Here is a 6810-nt window from a genome sequence, read left to right on the forward strand (position 1 = left end):
TCCGAGTGCTTGTCCCTAAACTTCCTTATCTCTTAATCCTACAGTACAAAACCATATTTTTTATTTTACTAAGGATATCTTTTCCAAGTGTATTCATTAATTATTTGTAAGTTTTGTGTATGTGTTTCCTACATGTATGTCCATACACCACCTGCATATCTGGTTTCTTCAAAGTCCAGAAGAGGGGGTCAGATCCCCTAAAACTGGATTTATGGATGGTTGTGAGTCATTGTGTGGGTGCTGGTAATCAAACGTAGGTCCTATGGGAGAGTAGCCAATGTTCTTAACCACTAAGCCATCGCTTAATCCCTGGTTTTACTATAGATCTCATAAATCTATCAAAACTGTCAGGCTCATCTCCCCCATTTTCACAAAATGGCTGATATATTCAGCAAAGCCAAGTTAATTGCCTAGTACAGCAAGGAAGGTAACCTTGAAAGAATAATGGTTTGGTTTTGGGATGGAGAGGCTACAGGCAGATATTTCTAACTTGATTACATTATCAGAGTCCTGAATAGGATTGAGCAAAATGCAAGTTATAATAGCCTATTATTTGTGGATACAGCATAGTAAGAATTTTGAAGTTAGTCTTAAAAAGCAAATGCTAGCTTGGTAAATGAGAGGTCTGCCTGTTTAAGCAACCCATTGTCCCAAGATATGGCTTTCTGAGAAGTCTGTTGTTCCATTCTAGTCCTTAATCCTATTAAACTGTAGGTCACAGACAATTGCTTCCAGTCCGAATTATTAGAAATCACACATACAGATTCTTCTCTCCCCGAGGCAGGTAGAATTTCAAATCGTCCTTGGACAGAAGAAATGCTTACATTTTGGTGTGTGTGTGTGTGTATAAAGAGGTCTTTTCTTCACAAATGGAGGAGAATAAAATTTCAAAGTGAATAGCGGAAGACAGGTTAAATTAATATCTACTGTTATAATGAGGTATAATAATACATGACTTTAATAATCGCCACCTTAATTGTTTATCTCTGGGTGATTTCATTTCCTTTGTATCCATTTCTACATTTTTCTAATTTTCTATGATCAATGTGTATTACTTTAGGAATAGAAACAAATTACCCACAGAGAAATTCTATTTCTCTCCATAGTTAATTTGCTCCCAACGTTTTACAAAGATTGGCTTCTTTTCCTATTGTAATTACATTTTCTGAGTGGTTACATATTTTAATTCTGAAGACATTTAGATAATGGAGTGCAGAAGGAATTAGCTTTCAAACCCGATGACAACACATCTGCCTTTCTTGTCACCCTTATTACTCTCACCACCAAACACAGCGTATAACATATATTAACTGATTATTAAAAGTTTGATTTAACATACAAGTCAATAAATAAAAAGAAACAAATCCGACTACGACTTTACTATTGGACTGCTCTAGAGTCAGTAGTAAAGGAATGAGATCAAGTCATGGAAAAATGAGACTTCGTTTAAATAAGATTAGGTCAAAATCTTTTTTTAACAGCTTATTTTAATTGTTTCTTGATCGGGTCATTAATTCATTATAGCCAAGGCAGACTATTGTTAGTGTCTTCTACAAGAGAGCAGTGAATTCTCAGATGAGTTTGTTAGCATTGTGTGAAGTCTCCCCTCATAGCTCATAGATGTTACTGGTCTACACTGTACAACCAATCTGTACCTGTGGCTTAGCTATGGGGTAGTGTTGACTTTGTGGGATGGGTTTGGAGGCCCAAATCCTCTTTCTTGGCTCTCGTTTGTTTGAAGATTTTAAGAACTGGTGTCAGTTCTTCTTTTGGTGTTTGGTGACACTCACCAGAGGAGACACCTGACGCTGGGGCTTTCCACTGTTGGTTCCCCCACCCCCGACCCCACAGACTAAATCTCTCTATTACTCGTCTATTCAGATTTTTTTATTTTGTTATTTAGAATCTGTAGTTTGTGTCTTTCTAAGAATTTGGTCGTTTCCTTTATGTAAACCAACATTTGGGCATCTAGTTATTCTCATTGTTCTTATATCATCCTCTTTGTTTCTGTGAAATCAATAACATTCCTCCACTTATGTTTAAGTTCTATTTTATTGACTCTTCTCTGTTTCTTAATCAAGCTAAAGGTTGTGTCCTGGTTAGCTTTTATTGCCAATCTGACAAAACGAATAATCACCTGGGAGGGAGGTTCAATTGAGGCACCGTCTAGATCAGCTTGGCCTCTAGCCAAGTCTGTGAGGGGTCGTCATGAGAGCTGATTGATATGGGGGGAGGGCTAGGCTTACAGCAGGTGTCACCACCCCTAGGAGGTGGCCCTGGACTGTACAAGAAAGCTAGTGGGGCCTGGGCCAGAGAGCGACCCAGAGAGGAAGTCAGTATGTCTGGGTCCTCCGTGGTTTCTGCTTCTGTTCCCATTTCAGCATCTGCCCCGACCTCCCTTAGTGATGGACCATGACCGAAACATAATAGCCAGACAAACCCCTTTCTCCTCTATTTTTGGTCATGATATGTGTGATGGTTTGAAAGAAAATCACCCCCAAAGGGAGTGGCACTATTCAAAGGTGTGACCGTGTTGGAGGAAGGGTGCCACTGTGGGGGCAGGCTTTGAGGTCTCTTTTGCTCAGGCTTCCCTAAGTGTGACTGTCAGTTGGCTTCCTGTTGTCTTCTGGTCAAGATGTAGCCAGCACCACATCTACCTGCATGCCACCATGCTCTCTGGCATGAAGATAAAGGACTGAACCCCTGAAACTGTAATCAAACCCCCTCAGTTGAATGTTTTCTTTGTAACAGTTGCAGAGGTCATTGTGTCTCTTCACAGCAAACAAAACAAGACAAAATAAAACCCTAACTAAGACAGTGCTTATCACAGCAAAGAAAATCAAAATAAAATTACTTGTTGATTTAAGGTTTTTTTTTTAATCTATCACTGCTTTAATTCTATTTAATTCATCCTAATATCTTTGGGTTTAGTTTGACTTAAAGTGCAATAATAGTTGATTGAATCTGCTTTTTTCCTAAATTAAATTTTGATCTTTATCAATGTGTGTGAGTTGTGTACATTTTAAGACATACACTTTCACATTATCATCTTTGAAGGCAGACAGAATGTGTTTTCTTTTGTTTTTGTTTTTCGAGACAGGGGTTCTCTGTAGCTTTGGAGCCTGTCCTGGAACTAACTCTTGTAGACCAGGCTGGCCTCAAACTCACAAAGATCTGCCTGCCTCTGCCTCCCGAGTGCTGGGATTAAAGGTGTGCATCACCACTGCTGGTGAAGCCAGAATGCGTTTAATAATTAAAATAAAATGTGTTTTATTTTAATTGTTAGAATTTTCTTTCTTAGTGGCATACAATAATATAACTTCTGGGGCTGGAGTCATGGCTCAACAGTTAAGAGCACTTGTTCTTGTAGACGATTCCAGGTTTGGTTCCTAGCACCCGGATGGTGGTCCACAACCATCTCTAACTCCAGTTCCGGGGTGTCTGATTCTCTTCTGACCTCTGTGGACACCAGACATACACATGAAGACAGAATACTCATGCCCATAACATAACTAAATCTTAGATTAAAAATGCATCTTCCTATTGATGATATCTTAGATTCGATAAGGCAATGTTATTAAAACGACTCCCTAGCTGTCCTCAACTTTTAGTCTTTATTTCTGCTCCTCAAACACAATCACTTTCAGATTTTCATGTTACTTTTATGTAGATTTCTAGGTTACATCATTGTATACGTGTACAAAGATATATTGATGTAATTTTTTACTTTATAGCTCAGGCTACTATTAAGTTTGCAATCTTCTTCAGCCTCCCCAAAGCTGGGATTGCATGTGAGCATTGCAGCTCTGGGTACTTAAGAGAAAAGCCACTCGAGTCAATGTTTTCTCTGGCAACACCTTTCTTGGAATCCTTCCCATTTGTTTCTGCCCAGCCTGACTTCTTTCACAGGTGGCCGCAGAACTGTCACTTGCACCATACACTGCCCTTGTCCTTTATGCAGAAGGAGCTCAGATTCCATCCATAAACCCACTTTCCCCCCTTATTTCCACATCTTTGTCCTCTGGTTTTAGGTTCTGCATCATTTGCTCAGTTTACAATCTGCTTTTTGATTTTTTTCCCCCTCGTTTGTAATTCCCAAGAGCTCTGTTTGGTTCCCAGAATCTTCTTGTGTCATAGATGTAAAAGCTCCTTTCTGTAGTTGATTCTTTTTCACCCTCCACCCAACTTCCAAATAAATACATAGAGACTTTATTCTTTCTTATGAATGTCTGGCTTTAGCTTGACTTGTTTCTATCCAGCTTTTCTAACTTAAATTATCCTGTTTCCCTTTAACTACGGTTTGCCTCTGGGCTTTTACCTTTCTTTATTCTATATATCTTTTTTTCCCCCCTTCTTATTCTGTAGCTGGCTGTGTAGCTAAGTGACTGGCCCCTGGCATCCTCCTCTCCTCTTCTTATTCCTTCCATCTGTCTTCAAGCCTAGATTTCTCCTGTTTATTCTTTCTACCTGTTTCTTTCTCTTGCTTAGCTATTGGCTGTTTAGCTCTTTATTAGGCCAATCAGGTGTTTCAGGCAAGTAACACAACTTTATAGAGTTAAACAAATGCAACACATCTTTGCATCATTAAACAGATATTCCACAGCATAAACAAATGTAACACATCTTAAACGAATATTCCACAACACTTCTCCTCCAAAGACATTTGTTATCACCAAAGGAACTCTTGTTCTGTCCATTATTTGTCTTGGATTGCTTTTTGGTTGGTCTGTCCTGATCCCTACCGTCCGGATTAAAGAGTTTTAGGTTTGAGGGCATATTACTTAAGGTTTTTATTGATGTGAAGAGACACCATGACCATGGCAACTCTTACAAAGGAAAAACATTTAATTGGGGTGGCTTACATTTTCAGAGGTTTAGTCCATTATTATCAGGGTGCTGGAGCTAAGAGTCCTACATCTTGACAGTCAGGCAACACGAAGCGGTCTGTCTCACTGGACATGACTTGAGCATATATGAGACCTCAAAGTCCACCTCCACAGTGACACACTTCCTCCAACAAGACTACACCTTCTAATAGTGCCACTCCTTTTGGGGATCATTTTCTTTCAAGCCACCGTGGAGGGTGATCTAGCTATAATATCTGCCACTCCACTGATCATCAGGATTGGTTGGCTGACTACAATGGGTCCCCTTCTTCCCTTAACACTCCATGAGCACCCCTCCTGAATTTGCATTTGGTGAAACCTTCCCCAATAGAGGACAGTTATTCCTCCTGTGCTAATGTAACTGCCCTCCTCTGCTAAAACTTTCCAATACGTTTTCAAGGTTCAGATTAAAGGTCTCCTTCAACCATACAATGGCTATCAATTCATATGTAAGTGAAAGGCATTAAAAATAGGCCGAGGACTGACACAATGGCTTAGTGGATAAAGGCACTTGTTGAAAGACTCAATGACTTGAGTTCAGTCTCCAGAACCCATATGGTAGATAAAATGCTTTATCTGTCAGGGCTGGGATCAAATAGGGACCCTGGATAGATGACTGGAGAGAAGGGGATTTATTAGAAAGCTTATTAATGCCACGAACAGAGAAGCAACATATAATGAGGTCTCCAAGAAGAGTTCAGGACTCGGCATCAAGGAAAGAAAACATAGTGGTGTCTCTGAGGAGAGAATCAGAGCCCGGTGGCAGAAGTGGTGTCTGTTCTTACGGCTTTTTGAGGATGGGGGAGGTTCCATGGAACCAGCCTGCAGTCAGAGCCTCTGATCCCCAGGTGGGAGGCAGGGAAAGAAGTCTGGAGCAGGACTTGTTGCCACAAATCCTCTTTGATGTTAACTCATTTCCCAGGTGAGGGATCAGGGCCCTGAGATAACAGCTAGCTAGTGATTCATAGACGATGTCTCAGCAGTGCCGGCGGCATCTGCGAGAATACATTCCTGTAGATATTGCAGCCTGAGCCGAGGCTCGATTCTGACATTCCATTCTTACAGTGGGGGGACTGGATTCAGGAGGGCTTCCTTTGATACCTGCACACATGCTGTGGACATGCATTTGGGCTCATGTGCACACGCACTAACTGAATTTTTTTCTTTTTAAAAGCTTGCTAGAATTCTAAACATGAAGGATGGCTTGTTGCTCTTTACTGTGAGAGGATTTAGTTGGGTCATTTCAATGGGTACCAAACCTAATAGCACTTATGGGTCTGGTTCCTCGATCAGTTTCTCAGAAAGGAATCCTGTAAATTCTGGTTTGTCAACAAAACCCATGTTCTCCCCATGGTCCTCCATCGACTAAACCCTAAGGCAAAAAGTGTATGTGATGTAGTTTGTTGGTAAAGGAGGGTTCAGGAAATGAAGTGCTCAAGGGAAAGGCTGGTGGGAGCTTGACAGAAGAAACGTGGGACAAGTTCTGAGGTCCGTGCTCCAGCCAGGAACTAAGGTCAGAGAGAATGGTAATGAAATGTCCAGGTCCAGCCAGGTTAGTAATCACTCTGGCACCGCTGACTAAGATATGCATCTGGAATTACATTTCTACTCGGCCATAAAGTAGCTTGTGACTTTTCCCAGTCATTAACCTCTGAGAGATTTGGTCTCTTCAGCTGACAAACACCAGGAGCTATCGCCAAAAGCCCTCCTAGGTCTAAAGCTTCTTTAAGGTGCTTCACATTCGGATTCTTCTGTATCATATGTTGACTATTTAGAGAATGAGTATGCAACTCATAGGAACGAGCTCAGGAGTTTTAAAACTATTCATTTTGTGGGGGGGGGGGACAAATAAAATTTATATTGTATGCTATTTTAGAGAATGCTCATTGCTGTATGTATGTTCATTATATTTCTTTCTCTAGTC

The sequence above is a fragment of the Microtus pennsylvanicus genome, chromosome 20 (assembly GCF_037038515.1).
Source record: "Microtus pennsylvanicus isolate mMicPen1 chromosome 20, mMicPen1.hap1, whole genome shotgun sequence".
Taxonomy (NCBI): Eukaryota; Metazoa; Chordata; class Mammalia; order Rodentia; family Cricetidae; genus Microtus; species Microtus pennsylvanicus.